The sequence below is a fragment of the Trachypithecus francoisi genome, unplaced genomic scaffold (assembly GCF_009764315.1).
Source record: "Trachypithecus francoisi isolate TF-2019V2 unplaced genomic scaffold, Tfra_2.0 Lachesis_group12, whole genome shotgun sequence".
Lineage (NCBI taxonomy): Eukaryota > Metazoa > Chordata > Mammalia > Primates > Cercopithecidae > Trachypithecus > Trachypithecus francoisi.
The window spans coordinates 48,899,523-48,925,957 of record NW_022681457.1 but is presented as its reverse complement, the minus strand read 5'-3'; the positions used below and the strand labels follow the sequence as shown (position 1 = coordinate 48,925,957).

Sequence of the window (26,435 nt, the reverse complement as noted above, 5' to 3'; positions counted from 1 at the left end):
TATGAATACTAATGTTAACAATGTGTAAACATTATTCTATTTTTTTCTCCTGAATCTTAGCCTCAACTAATTTCATACCTAACACAAAACAGATAAAACGCATCTTAAAGAGCTTCTGATTTAATCTTATGTTCTACTTCAATCACAGCCAGTCAAGGGTTTCTTCAAAACTTCTAAGGCACCAATACTTTGCTTTCCCTATTCAAAGGTCCTTCTTCACCTGATTCATCACTTATTACAGATGCATTCTTCTAGTCTGGGCTGGGATCTGTGGAGTCATCAGGGTGTGAGCCACATGCACTCCCTGCTTATACAAGTAGATAGGGCCCAAATCCAACCTCTGCACCTACTGCTTCAAAAGAAGAGGAGTTCGTTTATGTGTTGTACATTTATACATCCTAAGTTTCTATGACAGATTTTCATTAAATAGTTCCACTGCTAAAAAGTTGCAAGAGCCATTGTTCCGTATCTACATTCTAGACTGATCAATGCTTCCCAAATGGCTTTAGATGACTCCCAAAATGTCCAATCAGGAGTCAAGGATTTTCAGGGTTGTAGGTGACCAAAAAGGGGAACTACACAAGGTAGTCAGCAGGGCGGGGGGAGTTTTTTATTTTTTATTTTTTTTGGTTCAAAGGGCAAGGAAAAAAAATAAGAGTTTTGTGTAAAAAAAACAAACTACATAGTGACTGAGATACACAGGTTTAACTTTTTTTTTTTTTTTTTTTTCTGAGACAAAGTCTCCAGGGTCTCACTCTTGTCACCTAGGCTAGAGTACAGTGGTGCAATCACGGCATAGCTCACTGCAGCCTCAACCTCCCAAGCTTGGGTGATCCTCCCACCTCAGCCTCCCAAGTAACTGGGGCTACAGGCATACACCACCACGCCCCACTAATTTTTTTGTAATTTTTGTAAAGACAGGGTGTCACCATATTACCCAGGCTGGTCTGGAACTCCTGGACTCAAGCAATCTGCAAGCCTTGGCCTCCCAAAGTGATGGGATTACAGGCGTGAGCCATGGTGCCTTGCCAGGTTTAACATTTAAGAGTCTAAACAGTAGCTACATACAAAGTTATCTCACCTACCAAAAAATTTAGAAGCAGACATTATTTTTAAAAGTACAATAGTCCGGCCAGACACGGTGGCTCACGCCTGTAATCCCAGCACTTTGGGAAGCCGAGGCAGGCAGATGACGAGGTCAGGCGATAAGAGACCATCCTGGCTAACACAGTGAAACCCCATCTCTACTAAAAATACAAAAAATTAGCCAGGTGCGGTGGTGGGCACCTGTAGTCTCAACTACTCAGGAGGCTGAGACAGGAGAATGGCGTGAATCCGGGAGGCGGATCTTGCAGTGAGCCGAGATCGCGCCACTGCCCTCCAGCCTGGGAGACAGCAAGACTCCGTCTCAAAAAACAAACAAACAAACCAAAAAAACAATACTCCTGGTGGGGGGGGTGGTGGCTCTTGCCTATAATCCCAGCACTTTGGGAGGCCAACGTGGACAGATCACATGAGGTCGGGAGTTTGAGACCAGTCTGACCAACATGGAGAAACCTTGTCTCTACTAAATATACAAATTAGCCAGGTGTGGTGGCACAAGCCTGTAATTCCAGCTACTCGGAAGGCTGAGGCAGGAGAATCGCTTGAACTCGGGAGGTGGGGATTGAGGTGAGCCAAGATCACACCACTGCACTCCAGCCTGGGCAAAAAGAGTGAAACTCCGTCTCAAAAAAAACTACAATAGTAATACTACAATAATAACTTTTCATAAATAGTCTTTTTAAAAGTAATACTTTACTTTTAAAGTTCTTTAATTCTGAGCTCTAAAGTTCTAGAAGGCTCTATCTTTTAATTTTCAGAGGAAAACTCTCTTGGACTTTTAAAAACCATTTAAATATTTGAAGCTATATTAAATTTAGATTACAAATTTTCTCCTTTGTAGACAGCCCATACAAAAAATGACAAGGCAAGAAAAATTTGGAAAACAATCACTACAACAGCCTTTTTTTTTTTTCCCAAAAGGAAATAAAGATTTGAAACAAAATTTAAGCCGAAGATTAACATGGTATTTTGGGGAGATAGGAACTTGGTTCAAAAAGATAAGTAATGGATTATGAGGATTAGCCTGTGTACAGTAAATCTAAAGGTATTCACATACAGCACCTCTTTTCTCCTGATTATCCCCATAGAACATTTTGGCATTTTGGAAAAATAAAGATTTTAAAATACTTTTGTTCTGATTTTTCAGCTATTTTTCCTATTTCTCAAAGTGATATACAAGATTATCAGGGTTATATCCACTTGTATAAGAACAAAAGCTTTCTTCCATTATACTTAAGATGACCAATACAAAGCAACAAACCCTGGAAGCCAATATACTGCAGGCATTAATTCTGATTCAGAGAGACTGGTATCTTAAACATCTCTAGAACAGTAGGCATATGTGGGTACTCCTCAACAGAAACTGAGGGGAGAACTGGTAAAATTGTTTCAGTAATTATAACCTAGAAAACAGGGTGGTAGTTTCCCAAGTGCAAAATTGTGTATGTTCCCACTGTGCTACATAGCTGAAGCTTACAACAGAGCTGAGATCCGGCCACTGCACTCCAGTCCGGGAGACAGAGCGAGACTCCGCCTCAAAAAAAAAAAAAAAGGTAAAATGATTGTCATGCCCTATAAAGAAAACAATAGTAGAAAACATGCATAGAGTGAAACTGGGCAAAGTCTTATAAGCTTTCAAATGCACAACTCTAGATGTCCCTAAAAATCGATTAGGGCAAACTACCAACTACATTCTACTCTTTGAAACTTTTTTTTGGAACGGGAAGTCTTTTGTGTTAAAATTCTTCACATGCAGTCTCATGCCAAATGCCACGTAGTCCAAGTTATATTCTCTATTTGAAGTGAGCATAATTTGGAAATTTTTTATCTTGGAGCTTCTGGACTTTAGACTAAAAATCAAAAGCTGAGAGATATGCTGTACATACTTTTTGGTAAGAAATACTAGAAACAGGCATTTAATTGCTGTCTCAGTTTCCATTACCTTAAAATAAGGGGATGATGATCTTCAATGTTCCTTAGTCTTAAGATTGTGTTTTGTAAGTTAGTATACCATTAGTTTACATTTGTGTAATCCAATAGAGCTTTAAGAAATGATTACCTATACATCTGATAAGGCATCAAGCATAAATTTTAAGTCCACTTCTTATGTACTTAAAGGTAAGAATACTCATTATTTGCTTTATAAGAACTGTTCTATTTTTGGGATTTTCATTTAGTTTTTTTTTTAATGAGTCAAGATTTGTTAAGAGTTGGTTACTACATAACATGCCAACCCTGTTAACTGAAAACACAGAGGCCGAGACGGGCGGATCACGAGGTCAGGAGATCGAGACCATCCTGGCTAACACGGTGAAACCTCGTCTCTACTAAAAGAATACAAAAAACTAGCCGGGCGAGGTAGCGGGCGCCTGTAGTCCCAGCTACTCGGGAGGCTGAGGCAGGAGAATAGCGTAAACCCGGGAGGCGGAGCTTGCAGTGAGCTGAGATCCGGCCATTGCACTCCAGCCTGGGTGGCAGAGCGAGACTCCGTCTCGAAAAAAAAAAAGAAACAAAAGAATTAATATTTACAGTCAACCAATAGACAAGGTGTACTTGCTGGCATAACTATTTTCTCCCTTTCTTTGGCATAACTATTTTCAACTTAATCATTTGGAATATTACTGCCATCTACAAAGAGGCATTCCAAGGACATATTTTATTGTCAGAAACTTTATTATTAGAAGTACAAATAACATGGAAATAGAAAGTTGGGTTAAAGACATGAATTCCATACCTACTCTAGGATTACAGGAACAAAGAAAGGAAAAATCACTGTATACTAGAAAAGTTGTGAAAAGACTCTTGGAGAATGTTTGACTTTACTAGGCCTAAAACCTAGTATGATTAACAAAAGTAAGTTGGGGGAAAAAGCATAATTTGAAAAGAATGATATATTCTTTTTGGATATGGAAAATGTCAGATATAGAAATTGAGTCAAATGGGAGAGAGAACAGACATTGGTTTCAAAAGTCTACAGAAAAGAGCTGAAACTGAAGATGTGTAACTAGATTATTAATAGATCAACAAAAAGAAAGGCATATAACAAATGACATGGTAAAACCACTAAGAAGAAAATAAAAGGCCAGGTGCGGTGGCTCATGCCTGTAATCCCAGCACTTTGGGAGGCCGAGGAGGGTGAATCACCTGAGGTTGGGAGTTCGAGACCAGCCTGACCAACATGGAGAAACCCTGTCTTGACTAAAAACACAAAATTAGCCAGCGTGGTGGTGCATGCCTGTAATCCCAGCTACTTGGTAGGCTGAGGCAGGAGAATTGCTTGAACCTGGAAGGCGGAGATTGCGGTGAGCCGAGATCGCGCCATTGCACTCTAGCCTGGGCAACAAAAGCGAAACTCCATCTCAAAGAAAAAAAAAAGAAAGAAAAAGAAAAAAGAAAAGAAAAATTATGGTTTTCCAAAAAGCACAGATTACATCAGCCTCTAAGACATTCCTAGAAACCTTTTAAAATACCTTGATCTTTCATGCTGTGGTATACATTTTCTAAAACACAGTGCTCTTTCCCTTTGAGGGTTAACTAGATTAAGTATAAGCACTAGTAAATAAACTTTGAGATCTGTAGATCTATGCTTCTCAAACTTAAATGTGTATATGAATCACTTGAGCTTATTAAAATGTAGATTATGAGTCAGTAAGCGATGGCATGGGGGAGGAGGAGCATTCTGCATGGGTAATAAGCTCCCACGTGATGGTCAAAGATTGCTAGTCCATGAACCACAGTTTGAGTAGCAAAGTTTTAGATGAATTTCTGTAAATCAGCTTTAATATTAAATTAGATTTTGGGAAACTGGAAAAATACTACATTGAGTGAATTTCACTGAAAAGTTCAATAGAAAATGCTTTAAACACAGCAAAAGTAAAGATGAATTCTGATCTAAAGGTACTTTAGAAAGCCATATTAAATGTGAACATGTGTGCATGGAAACAGAAGCCTAAAAAAATTCAAGATCTTGAAACCTAATAAAATCTACCTTATTAAAAGCCATGAATAATTCCACTAAGAGAACAGGAATGACTGTTGTGCTTCTGTAGTAAAACCGCTGTGAACAGTAAGAAAACTAGAGACATTATGTCACTTGAGACAATAAAAATTCATTCAGTGTATTACTTTATTTACTGCCTGTAAACTTTCTAGTGAAATGGACTTACTGACTTAGACAAGCATATTTCAGACAAGCATATTACTTTAAAAAATAATTCTCAGCAGTAGCCCTATAGAAAATTCACTGACCTATAAAAAACATGCTCCTGAGTGCTATATGTTCCTGTGGATGTTGAATGTATTTGGTCATGCATTAACTGTGCTGGTCAATCCTGAGGACATTGTAGTACTTACATCAAATTTTTCTAAGCATTTAAAAGCTGGTTATATATAAGAACAAAGATATATTGGAAACCCTTAGCAAGATAAAAACAAAGATTAGACTTAAAAAATTAGGTATGGACCAACACAAGGATATCCTTGACCTCTAAGTAGGTCTTACCTTCTGTAGCAATCTGGTACAGCAAGTGAAAAGTTAGTAAGAATCATATATTGCTTCATTCAGATGGTGGACAATTATGATCGAAGGTGTAATACAGTAGGCCTCCTTCATCTGCAGTTTCACGACCCATGGTTTTAATTATTCACAGTCAACCACAGTCTGAAAATATTAAGTGAAAAATTCCAGAAATAAACAATTCAAAAGTTTTAAATTGCACACTATTGTGAGTAGTGTGATGAAATCTTAAACCACCCTGTCCCACTCAGGACATTATTGTTCCTCTGCCAGTGCCTTCATGCTGTCTATGCTACCCTTCCCTCCCCACCCACACAGTCACTTTTATCAGATTAAGTGACACTACACATAGAGTTCAGTACCACCTGTGGTTTCAGGCATCTACCGGGGGGTCTTAGAACATATTCCTCATGGATAAGGAGGGACTACTGTATTTTCTTAGTTTAATCTCAAATACCTCAAGCAGTATTTGCATTTGGGACACAGCCTTACTCCTCCATATGTTTATAAGATAAAGATCACAGAACTTAGCCTATTACTGTATTTCTTTAAACAAATTCTCTTTCATCCTTAGCTTTTAAGAACACAGTTTACACAGGTGAATATATCATAAAAGATATACTTTTTGATAATGGCTTCAGTGTACCACTTACTAGTTTTTTATGCATTTGAACTCTTGATCTGTATTTCAAAGTTGCTGAAATTTTTGCTCAGCTCTTAATCCTCAAAGTCACTGTTATCAGATGGGTTTCCAGAAATCCTGCTCTGGGTCTGGTAGTGATTAAACTACCATACTTAAAGGAGAACTTATATGTAGATATTATATGCAGAAAATTCAGTTCTCTGCAGTTCTCTTCTCACCCCCGACCCCCATGATTAGGCCTCCATTATCAGCCTCTCTAGGCTCCTTAGCCATGCAAAACTACTTTTTGCTTGATCTCCATCTGGCACTGAGAATTAGAAAATTCCCTCAAGGAAAAGACCAGAATAAATATGGAGATCACTTCAGGAGCTTCTCTTACCTCAAGAATGACAGACCCTCAAGTCGAACCTACACCGGTTACTCTCCAAGGCATTCAAATTGCTGTTGTGTGTATATATACGGTCTAACGTTTATAAGGTTTCAGTAGGATAATTCATTTGATACAAAGTACTCAACACAGAACCAGGCTTACTAAATTTCAGTTACTAGGGTTTTCATTTCCAAAAGTTTTGTCTGGTTCCTTTTCAAATCTGCTATGCTGCTTTTTGTGATTTCCTTGGAGATATCTTCATATGTATTGTAATTCATAAGCATAGTTATTTTAAATATGTATCTAATATTTTTAATATGCCAAGTCTATGGAATTCCAATTCTGCTGTCTCTTCTTGCTGGTTCTCCTTCAGTTGTCTGTTTCTTTGTATGCTTTATCTTTGACTACTTGCTGGAAAATGTAATTGTAGGGGTTCACTGAGGTCTAGGATAATATGTCTCATCTGTAGAGGCTTACATTTGCTTTGAGGGACAGTATGAGATTGGACCATCTCCAGTCAAGATGGGCTACATGTACCTGAAACACAAACACTTATGAAAGGCAGTCTATGGCCATATTTCTGTTACTTGTTGTTATTTTTATTTTTTGAGATGGAGTTTCACTGTTGCGCAGGCTGGAGTGCAATGGCACAATCTCAACTCACCACAACCTCTGCCTCCCGGGTTCAAGCGATTCTCTTGCCTCAGCCTCCCGAGTAGTTGGGATTACTGGGACGCGCCACCAAGCCCAGTTAATTTTGTATTTTTAGTAGAGACGGGATTTTTCCATGTTGGTCAGGCTGGTCTCGAAATCCCAACCTCAAGTGATCCGCCCACCTCAGCCTCCCAAAGTGCTGGGATTACAGGCATGAGCCACTGTACCCAGCCTTTGGTACTTCTTTTAAAAATCTCTTTCCATTTTGTTTTCCTTTTCTGCTCAGCATTAAACCATCCTTCTCTACTGTCCCTACCTAGTTACAGGCTATCATTAAAAAAATGGGTATCTTTTTGGAGCTTAAGAGTTTAAAGCATTTAAATATTACATATTTTATCCAATATGTTGATCTAGGTAATTTAATACCTCATTTTAAGAAACCAGCCACCACTTGGTGCTTTCTCATCATCTTAATTATCACCTTTTCAGAGAGACCTTATCAGAGCACTGAATCTAAAATCACTCCACCAATCATTCTTTATCTCTCTACCCTCTATTGTTTCCTGCATAGCACTTACTAGTCAATGAAATTGTCTTGTTTACTTATTATTATTTATTTTGCTATCCCTAAAGAGAACATAAAGCTCCAAAGAAAGCAGAAACTTGTCTCTTTTGTTTGGTATGTAACCCCAGAATTTATCTACCAGTTACTGACATAGTATAACTTTCAATAAATATTGAAAGAATGCATTAAATCAATAAAGAAGATCACAAACCAGAGATCTCCTCCCCCACCCCACAAAATTTCATTTCTTATGCACAGAAAAAAGAAAAAAATTTTCATTTCCTCTCTTTAAACAAAAGTACTATTTCTAACACCTCAATCCCAAGTGGCGACATCTAATCCCCTTTCTCTCCTACTCTTGATGTCACCTCTACGTTGCCCAGGAATTGCTATGTAGTAAGAGAAATAAAACATAATGTTGGTGTTTTTAAGAGCTTTCTAATAGCACAGAGTGAAAATTATTCCTGATCATATCCTGATAAATAGATTAATATTCATCAGAGCTCTTAAATACCAAGGTAATTAAACCTCCAATATGGGTAACTATTTTTACATAGATATGTTAATGCTTAGGGTCAATAGCTTACATTAGATTTAAATTTTGACGTTTATGTGCACACTTTTGAAAACAAATAGGTCAATCATAAAATCAAGTGTAGATTTTTGCTTTCATTTCCCAATTGAGAAACAAGAAATTCAACACTTAAATAGACATGCAGGTTTAGACTCCTTCATCTCAAAGAGCAATGACAAAACAGTAGAGTTGGGAAAGGAAGAAAAAAATCCTGTAACTTTATCAAGTTCCAACTTTTTATTCTTGACACATACAGTACCTCTTATGCAAGCATTAATGAACTTTATTCTAAAGCAGTGTAATGCTACAAAAAGAGTTTTGTCATAAGAAAAGGATGATTCGAAATTTGAAATATTCACATTCCTATTCTAAGTATCCTTAGTTAACAGATTTCCAGAAAACTTCATTATTTAACAGAAAGTATGTACTTTCTGTTAAATGAAGATACTTGGTCGACGTACTACCAATCAGAGTGTTAAGCAAATACATTTTTTAGTTCATTAAATTCCTTAAGAAACAATATAGCTTTCATTCTGTAATAAAAAGACCCTAAAACATTTTTACTTGTCCCACAATTGGACTTAACCACTGAGACCCTACTATAAAGCCTCTTTCACAGTTAAAGATTAAATTGTACTTTATACTATCCTGAAAGTCACTATTAATTTGTTTTAAAGAAACTGAATCCTCAAAAAGAGGACAGTAACCTCTTTGTGCAACAAATTTCAATCTCATATTACAGCTCTTATCACAAGTACTTTTGTATTCTACAATTGGTCTACACTCAGAGGTGTTTTAACTACGGGGCCTAGTAAACTGTAACAAAGCCAAGGAATTTTGTTGCCCATAATGAAGTTAAGAGAAACTTCATCTAATTTCTCTACATAGCATACACATACACCCACTAAAAAGCATTGAAAATAAAATGTATAAAACTGCATTATCTGTGGAACATTATCTTGTACCTATACAAACACAAATTTATCAAATTGCATCAGGAGGAAATGCAATCACACTGAATGAATTATATAATGATGAAATGATTATATTAAGCTTTCCCTCGGTGTGATTTAGCAAATGTGAATTTACATAAATGTACAATGATGCTTCATAGGTAATATAATTCACATGGAAGCAGGAATAAGGTGTTTCTTTAACATACTTCTTAGAACACTACATTTATAAACTGTTAAGTATCTGGAGGAAAATAAAATTTTTCCTCTCTAAAATACTGGGGATTTTAGTTTAAGTTAAAAGTTTTAAAAAAGGGCACACTTTTCCCGCCCCTCCTCACTGCCTTTCTCACCTAAAGCTAGGCCCCCTTTGCAACACTGCTTATCAGCTCAGAGACAGCAGTAGTAAATCTGTGTTCCCATATTACCCAACCTTTTGGAAGCCTGAAGATAAATCTTTTTTGTCTTGTCACTATATAGAATTTCTGGCTTTTTGTTAAGACACTATTTAAGCAAGTCCCCCACGTTACTGCCTTGAAAGAGATACACTTTTGAACTGAGGCCTCTCCCAAGTGGTACAGCACACTTTAATAAACTTCTTTTTCTTTTGTTAATCTGACTTTTGTTTTCAAGAGAATATCTCAACTAACAATCCAAAAAAGGAAACAAAATAAATTATGTTTTCTCCCCTACATATCTATATAGCATTTTTATATGGTACTGGTAATGATACAAGGACATGATCTATATAGAATCTAGCTGAGTCATATAGTAAATATGTATCTTACTGATAAGAATGCACTTCTTTGGGAGGCCGAGACGGGTGGATCACGAGGTCAGGGGATCGAGACCATCCTGGTCTACACGGTGAAACCCCATCTCTACTAAAAAAATACAAAAAAAACTAGCTGGGCGAGATGGCGGGCGCCTGTAGTCCCAGCTACTCGGGAGGCTGAGGCAGGAGAATGGCGGGAACCCGGGAGGCGGAGCTTGCAGCGAGCCAAGATCGCGCCATTGCACTCCAGCCTGGGCTACAGAGCGAGACTCCGTCTCAAAAAAAAAAAAAAAAAAAAAAAAAGAATGCACTTATAAAGCCTCTAAGGAGAGGGTAACTAGTCAGCTTTTAAATTATCTATAAATAAAGAAAACAAAACCTTAAAATAGTATGCTTCAGCAGACATGTAAGTGGGAACAAACCCCACCACCACCACCAAAGTCAACACTGCTGTATTTTTCAAAAGGAAACAATTTTGATCAAAGCACTAGATAAACATATGTAATCAATATAGAGGTACCCCCCTGCCAAATCCTATTATCAGTTTTTAGATTTCTAAGTATGGTTGCGTACATTACAAACTGCACCTTTTATCACAGGGGATTTAAAAGCTTTTGAAATGAAAGTCAGTTGTTGAGGGTTTGGGACACGCTACCCCAAAATATAGTAACTGGCATACTGAATACTTTAAGATGAAGGAATTTGAGAAACAGCAGGTACAGGAAAGACTTGGTGACCTTCCCCTGATGCCAGTCATAAGACTCTTCTGTGAGAGGTACCCTCCCTACACTGGGAGGAAAGGAACATAGACACAGACCCCAAGAAGAAAGTGAACAAATAGGCCTTGCTAAGTTTCCCCCGGTTTATTACACTTAGCTCATACTTTTTATCTTATTTCAATTCTTCTACAATCCCCTTCATCAAAACTAGAATAAAAACAGTCAGGTTCAGCTACTTCAGGTCTTCATTTCCTTATGAAGGCTCCTGTGTCAAACAAAAAAATAAGCCGGGAGCGGTGGCTCATGCCTGTAATCCCAGCACTTTGGGAGGCTGAGGCGGGCGAATCATGAGGTCAGGAGATCGCGATCATCCTGGCTAACACGGTGAAACCCCATCTCTACTAAAAATACAAAAATTAGCCAGGCGTAGTTGCGGGCACCTGTAGTCCCATCTACTCGGGAGGCTGAGGCAGGAGAATGGCGTGAACCCGGGAGGCGGATCTTGCAGTGAGCTGAGATTGCGCCACTGCACTCCAGCCTGGGCGACAGAGAGAGACTTCGTCTCAAAAACAAAAAACAAACAAACAAACAAAAAAAAAACTTACATTAAATAAATTTGTATGGTTTTGTCTTGTGCATCTGTCTTGTAAAGGGCCCCAGCCAATGAATCTAAGACTGGTAAAAGAAAAAGATATTTTTCTTCCCCCATACAGTATATAAACAAAAAACTTGCCAGGCACCGTGGCTCATGCCTGTAATCCCAGCAACTTGGGAGGCCAAGGTGGGCGGATCACCTGAGGTCAGGAGTTGGAGACCAGCCTCAACAACATGGAGAAACCCCGTCTCTACTTAAAATACAAAATTAGCCAGGCATGGTGGTGCATGCCTGTATTCCCAGCTACTCAGGAGGCTGAGGCAGGAGAATCTCTTGGACCCGGGAGGTGGAGGTTGAGGTGCGCCGAGATTGTGCCATTGCACTCCATGCCTCTGGGTAGCAAAAGCGAAACTCCATCTCAAAAAAAAAAAAAAAGAAACAGAAAATTAAAGTTTTACAAAACTCCAAGTAACCCAAATTTTCAGTGCATGAGTTATGCTAGATGAGAATGTTAAAACCTATTCTTTTTAAGGCTTAAATCAGCAGGACCAGTTTCGAGAAAGACAATTTTTTCACAGAACAAGGGTGGGGGAGTGGGAGAATGGGGGATGGGGGGAGTGGGGAAATGGGGGATGGGGGGAGTGGGGAAATGGGGGGTGGGGGGAGTGGTTTCAGGATGAAACTGTTCTACCTCAGATTAGATTTTCTTAAGGAGTGCAACCTAGATCCCTTAGATGCACAGTTCACAATAGGGTTAATGCTCCTATGAGAATCTAATGCTGCCCCTGATCTGACAGGAGGCAGAGCTCAGGTGGTAATGCCACTCACCTCCTGCTGTGCAGCCCAGTTCCTAACAGACCACAAACCAGTACCGGTCCGTGGCCCTGGGGTTGGGGACCCCTGGCTTAAAGTATATTTAATTGTTCTGATTACTAAAATGTGTCTTCTTTCTTAGAAAGATTATTTTGTACATACTTTATCCTCTTCTATTGATACGTTAATGTGAGTAGTAAAGGGCCAAACTATGCTAAGCTTACATTTTCTCATTTAATCCACACAGCAACTCTGTGAGGCACAAGTCTTATCTCCATTTTGCAGATGAGAAAACAGAGCCTTGGAAAGTTTAAGCTTCTTACCAAAGGAAATGGCACACTTGAGATATAAGCTTAGTATGTTTAACTCAAATATAAGCTCTTTATGTTGTTAAATTAAGTATAGCCTGAAGCTGCCTCCTCACATATTTTAGGTTCAGCCTAAAGGTATCTGGATATAGTGAACTATAACCTAAGTAGATGTGTAAATACATTATAACCTACTACTGTACCAATTACAAGGCTTCAGCCAATCACAGGAGGCTAACTATTCAATCCCTGTTCATATAAGGCAAACACCAACCTGTAACCAACAGAGCAGTTCCTATATCTCACTTCCGTTTTCTGTACGCATTTTCCTTTCTCTGTCCTTAAATATTATCTGACCATGTGGGAACCCTAGAGTCACTATGAACCTATCATGTTTCGGGGGGCTACCGGATTTGCAAATCATTCCTTGCTCAATTAAACTCTGTTAAATTCATCTAAAGTCTTTTTTTTTTTTTTTTTTTGGAATAGATGCCATCAAAGTGGGGCATGAAGTGGAGCATCTAGAAAGCCCCAAGAGCAGCCAGTGACCAAGAGAAGTACCCACTGGGCCCATTCTGTCCATTCCTCTCTCACAACAACCAGAGACTGTGGGTAAGTTCTCTCAGTGGAGCTTCAGAATCCAAGATTTTGTGGTTTTGAGCTATACAGTATACAGGTTTGAGCAAATTTTTTATCTGAACTTGGTTCAGAAGTCACAATAGAAACTGGACAGGGTCTGACTGGGCACTCAGGCCTGTAATCCCAGCACTTGGGGAGGCCCAGGCAGGCCGATCCCCTGAGGTCGGAAGTTTAAGACCAGCCTGACCTACATGGAGAAACTCCATCTCTACTAAAACACACACACACACACAAAATTAGCCAGGCATGGTGGCATATGCCTGTAATCCCAGCTACTTGGGAGGCTGAGGCAGGAGAATCGCTCAAACCTGGGAGGTGGAGGTTGCGATGAGCCGAGATCGTGCCATTGCACTCCAGGCTTGGCAACAAAAGCAAAACTCCGTCTCAAAAAAAAAAAAAAAAAAGAAAGAAAAGAAAGAAACTGGACAGGGTCAAATAATTATCTGGATTGAATCTGGCTAGAGGCCTTAAATATCTGACTGGGTCAAACAAAAACTGGCAATACTACAGGGAGTGTAAACTGTAGCTTTTGAAAATTCACAGGGATTTATTTATTCTATCTTTGATTCTCTTTCTTGCAAGGTTAGGTAGGAAAAATCATTGGCAAGCTGATCAAGGAAATCTGAGAGGCAAAACCAAGATTCGATGTAAAAATGTGATGCTTAATTTCTGAAGAACTGAGTACTCTACCTTCCAGCTAAATCTACATTTACACATAGAAGCTTTAGGCTCCAGAAGCAGCAAATGCTCACAAAAAAAAGGCAAAATCATACAAACAACAATCTTAAATTACTGTGGAATGTTTCAAATAAACAACATTGGATTTTAAGAACTGCATTTAAAAATAAGTTCTCCTAAATAGGAACGCTTTTACACTGTTGGTGGGAATGTAAATTAGTTCAACCATTATGGAAGACAGTGTGGCAATTCCTCAAGGATCTAGAACCAGAAATATCATTTGACCCAGCAATCCCATTACTGGGTATATACCCAAAGGATTATATTTCATCCTACTATAAAGACACATGCATACATATGTTTACTGTGGCACTGTTCACAATAGCAAAGACTTGGAACCAACCCAAATGCCCATCAATGACAGACTAGATAAAGAAACTGTGGCACATACACCATGGAATACTATGCAGCCATAAAAAGGATGAGTCCATGGCCTTTGCAGGGACATGGATGAAGCAGGAAATCATCATTCTCAACAAACTAACACAAAAACAGAAAACCAAACCACGTGTTCTCACTAATAAGGAGGAGCTGAACAATGAGAACACATGGACATGGTGAGGGGAACATCACACACTGAGGCCTGTTGGAGGCTAGTGGGCTAGGGGAGGGATAGCATTAGGAGAAACACCTAATGTAGATGACAGGTTGATGGGTGCAGAAAACCACCATGGCACGTATATACCTATGTAACAAACCTGCATGTTCTGCACATATATCTCAGAACTTAAAGTATATTAATAAATAAATAAGTTCTCCTGAATTTGGCTGACCCAAGGATGCCTACTGATGTGCAGATGCTTCCAAAAAAACTGCAATATTTTTATTGCTTCTTTTGAAAGCCTCTTTATAAAAGGCAAATAAAAAGCTTAAGCAACTAGTTGAATCCAAAAAATTGAATCTGCAAACCTTTTGGTTAAATTACTACACTGCCCTGAATGTGAAAATAAAGGTGGATAAAGTGTTTGTTAATAGAAGGTAAGCCCTCAGGTAGCTTGCAGATTCTTTATAAGAGCTATCCATGTGGAGTCCAGGCAGAGAGAATACTTTTTTGCCCTATGAGTTAATGGGGCTAGCCCCAAGCTCAGTCATTTTAGTTAAAAAACCACAGCTAAGTTATAAAGACTGTCTACTGAACTAAATTTGTCTCTAAAATACACCTTTCTGTCTTTTAGCTGGCTATTTTGAAACATGTTTATAAAGGAAATCTACATCTATAAAGGAAATCTCCATTTTTAAGGGTGTCTGCCTCTAAGCCAGAAAGAAAGGGAGGAATGAGTAGTGAAACTCTTATCATTGATCAGTGGCTTAAATTTACATAACAAGTCTTCCCTTTGCTACATCTTTCCTTGTTTGAGCAAATGATGGCTCCACCATCTCCACCAGTCATCAGAACGTTTAGAAAAGGCTATTTTTAAAAAAATCTTACTTTCCATCTTCTTGATGTAACTGAAAAAGAAAACCCTTTCATTTTCCCACAGATCTTCATCCCCACTGCAAGTGGAGCTGAGGTGAAAGAGACTAGCAACCTTTATTTGGATGAGCCTGGACAGTGAATCTCTCTCATCCTGGACATATGAATTGTAATTGAAAAAATGAATGGTGATCCAGTGGTCACAGACAAAAAAGGTAAAAAGGAAGATTTTCCAAAACAGCCCCAATTTCTTACAATCAGGATTATTTTATCTGGTGTCAATTCCTACCTTCTAGTTGAATAGAAATGGCTGGTTTCTTTGGATGGTTGCTGTAGATTAAAGTTTTAAGTGCCATATTACAAGCATGTCCCTGCTACAGGGCCATTTGACTTGTAAACAGCAAGACAATGATGTTCCTAGAACAAAGTGAATAAGATAGACTAACAGGAGATAAGATCAGAAAGGTAATGGCAGGGCCAGATAATTGCAGTGTGGACCACAGAAGACTTAGGTCAAGGAAGAGGCAAGATAATCTGCAGCCAGATCTCCAAAATGATCTGGAACATGAGATAGGAGCTACCTGACTCTGTGGCTTTCAGAAGAAAGCATTATTATCAGCTCCTTAGGCTGATTCTGCAGTATGGTTTTGAAAGACTTTCCTGGAAACTCAACCTGCTCCTTTAGCCCTCCTAACAATTCTCTATGCTTTAATATCTTGCTGAAACTAGCTACAGTAGATTCTCTTGTCTGCAAATAAGAACCCTGGGTAGGGCCGGACGTGGTGGCTCACGCCTGTAATCCCAGCACTTTGGGAGCCCGAGGCGCATGAATCACGAGGTCGGGAGTTCAAGACCAGCCTGGCCAACATGGTAAAACCCTGTCTCTACTAAAATATAAAAATTAGCCGGGCATGGCGGCAGGCGCCTGTAATTCCAGCTACTCAGAGGGCTGAGGCAGGAGAATCACTTGAACCTGGGAGGTGGAGGTTGCAGTGAGTTAAGATCATGCCACTTAATGGAGGAAGGCGTGTAACAGTAGCCCTGAAATCAGGGAGGGGAAAAAAGCAGTCCCAGGCAGAACAGGGAGTATCTGCCCAGGTCTATGGTGAGTGAGAAAATGCAAAGGTCATGGCAGTTAGGTGGTGTATTATTTTTCTATGACTGTCATAAGGAATTACCATAATTTGGTGGCTTAAAGGAACACAAATTTATTATGTTACTGTTCTGAAGGTAAAAAAACTAAAATTAGTCCCACTAGGCAGAAATCAAGGTGTCAGCAGGGTTGTTTCATTCTGGAGTCTTTAGGGGGAGAATCCATTTTCTTGCCTTAACCAGCTTGTAGATGTTGCCCTCATTCCTTTGTTCATGCTTCCCACTCCTCCATCTTCAACGCCAGCAATGGCCAATAAAGTCTTTCTCAAATAGCACTTTTGGTTCCCTCTTCCACAATTTAAGGATCCTAGTGATTAACACTGAGCAATGTAAATAATCCAAAATAATCTTATTTTAAAGATACCTAATTAACAATCTTAATGTCATTTGTTATTTTAATTCCCCTTTGGCACATACATTAACATATCCACAAATTCCAAGGATTAGGACACAGACATCTTGCAGGCAGGGGAACTATTCTGTCTACTACAAGTGAGCGAATCAGAAGACTGGCTGGGTAATAGGGTTTTTGGATAGAACAATTTTCAAGCAGTAAGACACCAACCTAACTTAACGCAGCCCTGAAGCTGACAAAGTATAACTAAGGTAACTGTAACAAACACAGTCCAGAAAAGACCTTTTCTGTTATAAATTTACAACGATAAATATTTATAAAGAAGTTACTTGAAAATAAAACCCACTGATAAACCTTAAATCACATACTTAAGGAAATCACTTTTAATAAACTAAGAAGGAAAGTAAAACAATACTTAGCAAATACAGCAGATAAAATAATCCTGATTGAGGCCGGGCGTGGTGGCTCAAGCCTGTAATCCCAGCACTTTGGGAGGGCCGAGGCGGGCGGATCACAAGGTCCGGAGTTCGAGACCAGCCTGGCCAATACGGTGAAACTCCGTCTCTACTAAAAATACAAAAATTAGCCGGAAGTGGTGGCGGACGACTGTAGTCCCAGCTGCTCGGGAGGCTGAGGCAGGGGAATCGCTTGAACCCCGGAGGCGGAGGTTGTAGCGAGCCGAGATCGGGCCACTGCACTCCAGCCTGGGCGACACAGTGAGACTCGGTCTCAAAAAATAATAATAATAATAATCCTGATTGTAACAAATTGGGGCTGTTCTGGAAAATGTGGGAGAACTATTTTATTTTTCAAAAAAAAAAAAAAAAAAAAGAGCCAAGCTCATTAGTGCATTACTAACAGGTAATAATGATCACATTAACACGTCAAGCAAAGTTCATACAATTTAGGTGATTTTATAAAAGAAGAATGATTCGTTTTTTTTTTTCAAAAAACAAAAAGACAGGTGTCAATTCCTACCTTCTAGTTGAATAGAAATTGTTGGTTTCTTTGGCTGATTGCTGTAGATTAAAATTTTAAGCACCATGAATTAAAAGTACAGTAAGGGGGAACAAGCATGTAGTAAAATATCATAAAAGGCTTAGAAGCTTTGGTCTTCGAAAATTTTTTCCTTTTTTTTTGAGACGGAGTCTCGCTCTGTCGCCCAGGCTGGAGCGCAGTGGCCGGATCTCAGCTCACTGCAAGCTCCGCCTCCCGGGTTTACGCCATTCTCCTGCCTAAGCCTCCCGAGTAGCTGGGACTACAGGCACCCGCCACCTCGCCCGGCTAGTTTTTTGTATTTTTTACAAATACAAAAAACTAGAGAGACGGGGTTTCACCGTGTTAGCCAGGATGGTCTCGATCTCCTGACCTCGTGATCCGCCCGTCTCGGCCTCCCAAAGTGCTGGGATTACAGGCTTGAGCCACGGCGCCCAGCCGAAAATTTTTTCTTACAGATAAAATCTCTAAACTAAGGAGAGTAAGATTGCCATTTATGCTCCTGCCAGGTATTTTTCAAGCAAACAACATAGGCTGTTGTTATTTTTTGAGGAAATTTAACCTCAAATGCATTCCAAAAATCAATTTTAAATGTATACCAAGATTGAAATCGGGATTATTCTGTTAGAAATGTATATACTCTTTTTTTTTTTTTTTTTTTTTTTTTTTTGAGATGGAGTCTGGCTGTCTCCCAGGCTGGAGTGCAGTGGCGCAATCACAGCTCACCGCAAGCTCTGCCTTCCGGGTTCACGCCATTCTCCTGCCTCAGCCTCCCGAGTAGCTGGGACTACAGGTGCCCGCCACCATGCCCGGCTACTTTTTTGTATTTTTAGTAGAGACGGGGTTTCACCGTGTTAGCTAGGATGGGTCTTGATCTCCTGACCTCATGATCTGCCCGCCTCAGCTTCCCAAAGTGCTGGGATTACAGGCGTGAGTTAACCGCACCCAGGCAAAGCAGAATAACTGGATATAAACATTTAGGGTACTATGGGAGTCTGATATATCTTTTTAATTTCCTATAAATGCTCACAGGATACTTCTTAATGAATAATTCTTCTATTCAATTAGACTCAACTCCTACCTGTAAAAAATGGCATAACTTTTTCTCTTTTTTTTTGAGACAGAGATTTCTTCTTGTCACCCAGGTTGGAGTGCAGTGGCATGATCTGGACTCACTGCAATCTCTGCCTCTTGGGATCAAGTGATTCTCCCGCCTCAGCCTCCCTAGTAGCTGGGATTACAGGTGCACGCCACCACACCCAGCTAATTTTTTATTTTAGTAGAGATGGCGTTTCACTGTGTTGGCCAAACTGGTCTCAAACTCCTGACCTCAGGTGATCTGCCCACCTCTGGCCTCCCAAAGTGCTGGGATTACAGGCACGAACCACCGCATCCAATATTACATTTCTTTTAAACATTTAACTCACAAGAAGCTACTTAAATCCCATAAGAAAACACGATTAAGCTCAGCATATCTTAAACAATATCTAACTTTCCTTCCTTTTATTGAATTCTTATATATCCAGACCCTAATTAGTCAGCTGACCTCCATTTTCTCTAACTTTGATGCAGGGATTGCTTCTTCAGAAAAGCTTCCTCCTGGAAAGTGTTGAGGAAACCAAATGAATTCCAAGCTAATTATCTTGTAAACTGGGCAGGTTAGATTACTATGTAGCTAGTAATTCTGAATCGGACATCAGAATCCTATGAAAACATCCATTTCTAGGGCTGACTGGAAATTACCTTCAGGCTGTCTCTTAATAACTGTTTTTTACCTCAAATATATATATTAATTTGTGACTCTGGAAAAATTAACTGACTCTCCTGGGCTTCAATTTTCTCATCTATACTACCTACTCTTTACAAGGTTAGAAATACTACATGCTAATGCCTCATGCAATGTGTGATAAATATCAGGCATCTAATAAACGGTTATTATTCAGTTGAAATTTCTTTTTTTTTGAGACAGAGCCTTGCTCTGTCGCCCAGGCTAGAGTACAATGGCGCAATCTCAGCTCACTGCAACCTTTGCCTCCTGGATTCGAGCAATTGTCCTGCCTCAGTATCCCAAGTAGCTGGGATTAGAGGTGCCCGCTACCGTGCCCAGCTAATTTTTGTATTTTTAGTAGAGTCTGGGTTTCACCATCTTGGCCAGGCTGGTCTCGAACTCCTGACCTTGTGATCCACCCGCCTTGGCCTCCCAAAGGGTGGGGATTACAGGTGTGAGCCACCGTGCCATGCCTGGCCAAATTTTTTTTTTTTTTAAGAAGAACACTGTCCCCTCTCCAGAGCTCCTTCTTGAAGCATTCTTCTATTACTAGGCAATATACCATATTGTTGTGCTAAGATGTACTCTTCCAATCAGATTTTAACATCAATTCACAATAATAGTTATTCAAAATTAAGTACTATTTTAATATGGTTTGGCTTTGTGTCCCCACTCAAATCTCATCTCAAATTGTAATCCCCATGTGCTGAGGGAGGGGCCTGTAATCGTGTGTTGAGGGAGGGAGGTGACTGGATCATAAGGGTGGTTTCTCCCATGCTGTTCTCATGATAGCGAGTGAGTTCTCGCAAAATCTGATAGTTAAAAAGTGGCAGTTTCCCCTGCGCTCTCTCTCCTAACACCATGTAAGACATGCCTTGTTTCCCCTTCACCTTCTGGCATGATTTTAATTTTCCTGAGATCTCCCCCACCATGTGGAGAGAGAACTGTGAGATAATTAATCCTCTTTCCTTTATTAATTACCCAGTCTCAGGTATTCTTTACAGCAGTGTAAAAACAGACTAATACAGAAAATTGTTACCAGGAGTAGGGCACTGCTATAAAGATCATGTGAAAGTGAAATAATTTTCGTTTCCTGAAAATGTGGAAGTGATGTTGGAACTGGGTAACAGACAGAGACGGGGACAGTTTGGAGGGCTCAGGAAAAGATAGGAAGAGGGAAAGTTTGGAACCTCCTAGAGACTTGTTGAATGGCTTTGACCAAAAGGCTGATAGTGATTTGGAAAATGGAGTCCAGGCTGAGGTGGTCTCAGATGGAGACAAATAATTTATTGAATATTGGAGCAAAGATCCCTCTTGCTATGCTTTAGCAAAGAGACTGGCGGCATTTTCCTCTGCCGTAGAGATCTGTAGAACTTTGAACTTCAGAGAGATGATTTAGGTTATCTGGCAGAATAAATTTCTAAGCAGCAAAGCATGCAAGAGGTAACATGGCTTTTTCTGAAAGCGTTCAGTCATATGTGTTCACAAAGAAACTGAAATTGGGGCCGGGCGCGGTGGCTCAAGCCTGTAATCCCAGCACTTTGGGAGGCCGAGACGGGCGGATCACGAGGTCAGGAGATCGAGACCATCCTGGCTAACACGGTGAAACCCCGTCTCTACTAAAAAAAAAAAAAACTAGCCGGGCGAGGTGGCGGGCGCCTGTAGTCCCAGCTACTCCGGAGGCTGAGGCAGGAGAATGGCGTAAACCCAGGAGGCGGAGCTTGCAGTGAGCTGAGATCTGGCCACTGCACTCCAGCCTGGGCGACAGAGCGAGACTCCGTCTCAACAAAAAAAAAAAAAAAAAAAGAAACTGAAATTGGAACTTATGTTTAAAAGGGAAGCAGAGTATAAAGGTTTGGAAAATCTGTAGCCTGACCATGTGGTAGAAAAGAAAAAGTCATTTTCTGGGGAGGAATTCGAGCCAGCTGCAGAAATGTGCGTAAGTAACAAGGAGCCAAATTTAATAGCCAAGATAATGGGGAAAATGTCTCTAGAGCCCGTCAGAGATCTTCATGGCAGCCCCTCCCATCATAGGCCCAGAGGCCTAAGAAGGATCAATGGTATCATCAGCTGGGCCTCTGCTGCTCTGCGCAGCCCCAGGAGAGCACCCTGCATTCCAGCTGCTCCAGCTCCAGCTGTGGCTAAAAGGGGCCAAGGTACAGCTTAGGCCATTGCTTCAGAGGGTGCATGTCCCCAAGCACTGGCAGCTTCCATGTGGTGCTGGGCCTGTGGGTGCACAGAAGACAACAGCTGAGGTTTGGGAACCTCTGCCTAGATTTCAGAGCTTGTATGGAAACACTTGGATAGTCAAGCAGAAGTGTGCTGCAGGGGCAGAGCCCTCATGGAGAACCTCTGCTAGGACAGTGTGGAAAGGAAATGTGGGGTTGGAGCCTCCACAGAGAGTCCCCACTGGGGCACTGCCTAGCTGAGCTATGAGAAGAGGGCCACCATCCTCCAGACCACAGAAATGTAGGTCCACCAACAGCTTGCACTGGGTACCTGGAAACACTGCAGGCACTCAGTGCCAGCCCAGGAAAGCAGTCACAAGCGTTAAACCCTGCAGAGTCACAAGGGCAGAATGCCCAAGGCCGTGGGAGCCTATTCCTTGCATCAGTGTGCCCTGAAGGTGAAACATGGAGTCAAAGGGATTTTGGAGCTTTAAGATTTAATGACTGCCCAGCAGGGTTTCTGACTTGCATGGGGCCTATGGCCTCTTTGTTTTGGCCAATTTCTCCAAGTTGCAATGGGAACATTTTACCCAATGCCTGTACCCCCACTGTATCTTGGAAGTAACTAGCTTGTTTGTCATTTTATAAGATCATAGGTGGAAGGGGCTTGTCTCAGATGAGACTTTGGACTTGGACTTTTGGGTTAATGTTAGAATGAGTTAAGACTTAGGGGGACTGTTGGGAAGGTATGATTGTGTTTTGAAATGTGAGAAGGACAGGAGATTTGGGAGGGGCCTGGGGTGGAATGATATGGTTTGGCTTTGTATCCCAACCCAAATCTCATCTCAAATTGTAATTCCCATGTGTCGAGGGAGGGACCTGTAATCCCCACAGGTTGAGGGAGCGAGGGAGGTGACTGGATCATGGGAGTGGGTTCCCCCATGCTGTTCTCATGATAGTGAGTTCTCACATGATCTGATGGTTAAAAAGTGGTAGTTCCCCACCCCTCTCCTGCTGCCTTGTAAGACCATGCCTTGCTTCCCCTTTGCCTTCCACCATGATTCTAACTTTCCTGAGGCCTCCCTAACCATGCAGAACTGTGAGTCAGTTAAACCTCTTTCCTTTATACATTATCCAGTGTCAGGTATTTTTATAGCAGTGTGAAAACAGACTAATACATATTTTATATACTCATATATTACACACTTTTTAGCCAGAAAGAACTAACTATAGTGAATTTTCCACTATTTCTTTTTTACAAAAATGACAATTTTCTGTTAATACTGAGCAATTTTTAAAATCATACTTTCCATTTTGTCCATGATATCCTAATAGTATTGCAAACTGACCAAAAATAAGAACTACCTTCCTAGAGCTAAAATTAACATTCAATCATAAAAAGCCTTGTATTTACTTGGTATAAATCACAATAAGCCCTGGACTTACTTGGCATAATTAAGGTAAAATGTTCAATAATACTTAGCACTTTTCGGTCACCACTGGCAACAGGAAAGTCAAATTAAACATCATCCCTATATTAATTTATTTTTTATGTAATTATTTGCAATTTTTAAATTAACAAGATATGCACACCGAAGAAATTTTAGTTAGGAAAAAAAAAATCAATGAATTGGATCATCCTAGAACCACTGCTAGCATCTTCTTGACATTGTTTCCTTTCACAAACATTTTTTAAAATGAGGTTATAGTTGGTATATATACAGTTTTGCAATATATATTATTTATTTAATATTACTATTTTCACTGAATATTGTATACATTGTCTTTGAAGGCACAATGTCAGATACATTTCATGACAGTTATATTTTAATTTTGTATTCATTAATTTATCATATGTCTCTCTCACTACAATGCAAGTTTCCTCAAAGCAGGGGCCATGATTCTCATTTATCACTGTATACTCAATGCTTAGCACATTGCCCGACATAGAGTGAGCAGGCATTCAATACACAATTTTTGAATGAATGAATGAACTTATTTAGCAATTCTCTTGTTAGAGATAATTCTTCCTTAATGCAACAAATACATTTTTTCTCACCATACCTTATCTAAATAATTTAATTTGTCTTTTATATTGAGCAAGATTTTCCAAAGAAGAAATAGTATATCCAGTGAAGACAGGGTAATCTTAAGCAGAAGTAAAAACAAGTAAGAATATATTTCATGCCCTTTAGGGTGGCTACTAAAAAAAGAAAGAAAATAACAAGTGTTAGTTAGCAAGGATGTGAATTAACTGGAATCCTTGTGCATTACTGGTGGAAATGTAAAACTATGCAGCTGCCATGGAAAATGGTATGATGATTCCTCAAAAAGAGAAAGATAGAATTACCATATGACTGAGCAATTCCACTTCTGGGTCTACAGTCAGAAGAAGTAAAGGCAGGCACTCAAACAGATATTTGTACACCCAGGTTCATGGTAGCACTAGTCACAAAAAGCCAAAGGGTAGAAGCAATCCAAGCATCCATGAAGGGATGAATGGATTAACAAAATGTGTATACATTCAATGTAATAGTACTCAGCCTTAAAAATGAAATTCCACACATGCTATATAACATGAATAAACACTGAAGACATTATGTTAAGTGAAAAAGGACACAACAATATGAATACAAAATCCAGTGCTAATATGACTGTGTTTACATGAGGTACCTGGAATAGTCAAATTCACAGAGAGAGAGAGAACAGTGGTTACCCAGGGGCTGGAGGAAGGAGAAAATGGAAAGTTATTGTTTAACGGGTATAGAGTTTGAGTTTGACATGATGATAAAGTTCTGTAAATATATAGTGATAATGGTTGTACAACTCTATGAACGTAATGTTAATGAATAAAATACACTAAAAAATTGTTTCAAATGACAAGTTTTATGTATATTTTATTACAATGAAAAATAATTGAAAAGCAAATAAGAATAAAGATTCGCAGCTGGGGACAGTGGTTCACGCCTATAATCCTAGCATTTTAGGGGGCCGAGGCAGGTGGGTTGCTTAAACTCAAGAGTTCGAGACCAGCCTGGGCAACATGGCAAAACCCCATCTCTACAAAAAAATTAACCAGGTGTGGTGGCACGTGCCTGTAATCCCAGCTACTTGGGGTGCTGAGGTGGGAGGATCGCTTGGGTCCAGGTAGGGCGCAGTGAGCCAAGATCACGCCACTGCACTCCAGCCTGGGTGACAAAGTGAGGGCCTGTCTCACCAAAAAAAAAAAAAAAAAAAAGATTCACAAGTAAAAATCCTTAGGAATCAGGAATCAGTATTTTTCAAATAAAATATTTCTCCTTTTAGACAAAAGGGACTGAGATACAGTCCTGCATCTATTTTACCACTATCAATATATTACATTCTTAATTTTTAAAATTCCATTTCTATTATTATATATATGTAATTATTCAGTTGGAATGTAATTATGAACTACATATTCTCAATGCTCAGATCTTCTGCAACATGCCACAAACTTATACAACCACAAACTTACTACATGCTTAACCACAGTATCATCTGATAATTTAGATGCTGGTCTATTCAAATACAGACAGTCTACTTTGTGGCCATATATGGATACGAGGATTCAAGAAAAAAGACTACTAAGGATTTCAAAATTGGTATTCCAGACTTATTAAATAGAAAACTGCCTCTTTAAAAATTTCTCATGAGTATTCCCTTTTTGAGTAAAACTTGCCTAGCACAGATACATCTGAATTTGTCTCTGAGACATTGCCCAATATTTAAGTGATTAAAACATGCATGATACATGATAAATTCTTAAAATTCACTTAAAACTTACAAATATTTAGGGTTCGCTAAGATTTTTATCAGATTTTATATGTGTTCAGTTATGCGTCTCCTAATGACAGACAGATGTTCTGAAAACCGCCTTTATTCAGTGATTTCATCATTGTGCGAACATCAGAGTGCACTTACACAAACCTATTAATAGATGCTACAGCCTACTGCTTATAGGCTACAAACCTATACAGCATGTTACTGTACTAAATTTAGGCAATTGTAACACAAGGGTATTTGTGTATCTAGGCATAGAAAAGATCATGTGTTGCACTACAAGTTATGACAGGTATGATGTCATTAGGAGATAGGAATTTTTTAGCTCTACTATAATTTTATGGGACCACCACTGTATATGCAGTCGTTTGCTGATTAAAACATCCTTATGTGGTACATGACTGTATTGAAACCACAAAATCAATGACCCAAAGTTTCCTTCAGTTACTTTTTAACTTCTCATGTTCTCTGTATCTTTATATTTCTGCATCTCTGAAAAACAAAGTAAGCATTACCTTCAGCTAATGTACTCATTTCTCTCAAGTAATTAGCCATAAAAGCATTACCAAATAGTAGAACAGAAAGAAGACCTGATAAATTTGACACTGCCTCGCTTTCTCTTGGGCTTGAGGTTAAAAGGCCTTTCCTATTTGAAAAGCTGCTTAGGTATTAAGTGAGTATCTTCATTTTAAGTACAAGACTTGATATTTTATTAGATGGTCTTCCATATGCTCAGATGACCAGGAATCATAATTCTGTCTCAGTAAATGTCACAACAGTCACATTACTTTAGGCTATGACATTACAAATATGTA

General features: G+C 39.5%; 1 protein-coding gene across 3 annotated transcripts in view; it reads right to left on the bottom strand.

Annotated features, from left to right (window-relative positions):
• Nucleotides 1-26,435, bottom strand: part of HS2ST1 (heparan sulfate 2-O-sulfotransferase 1) — a 205,554-nt gene that overhangs the window by 116,835 nt on the left and 62,284 nt on the right. The window contains exon 2 of one of the 3 annotated variants that reach the window (XM_033225488.1): nucleotides 5,606-5,764. The exons of the other annotated variants lie outside the window; for them this stretch is intronic. The gene's annotated coding sequence lies outside the window, so the exon portion shown is untranslated. The remainder of the gene's footprint in view (nucleotides 1-5,605; nucleotides 5,765-26,435) is intronic. 3 annotated transcript variants of the gene reach the window in all.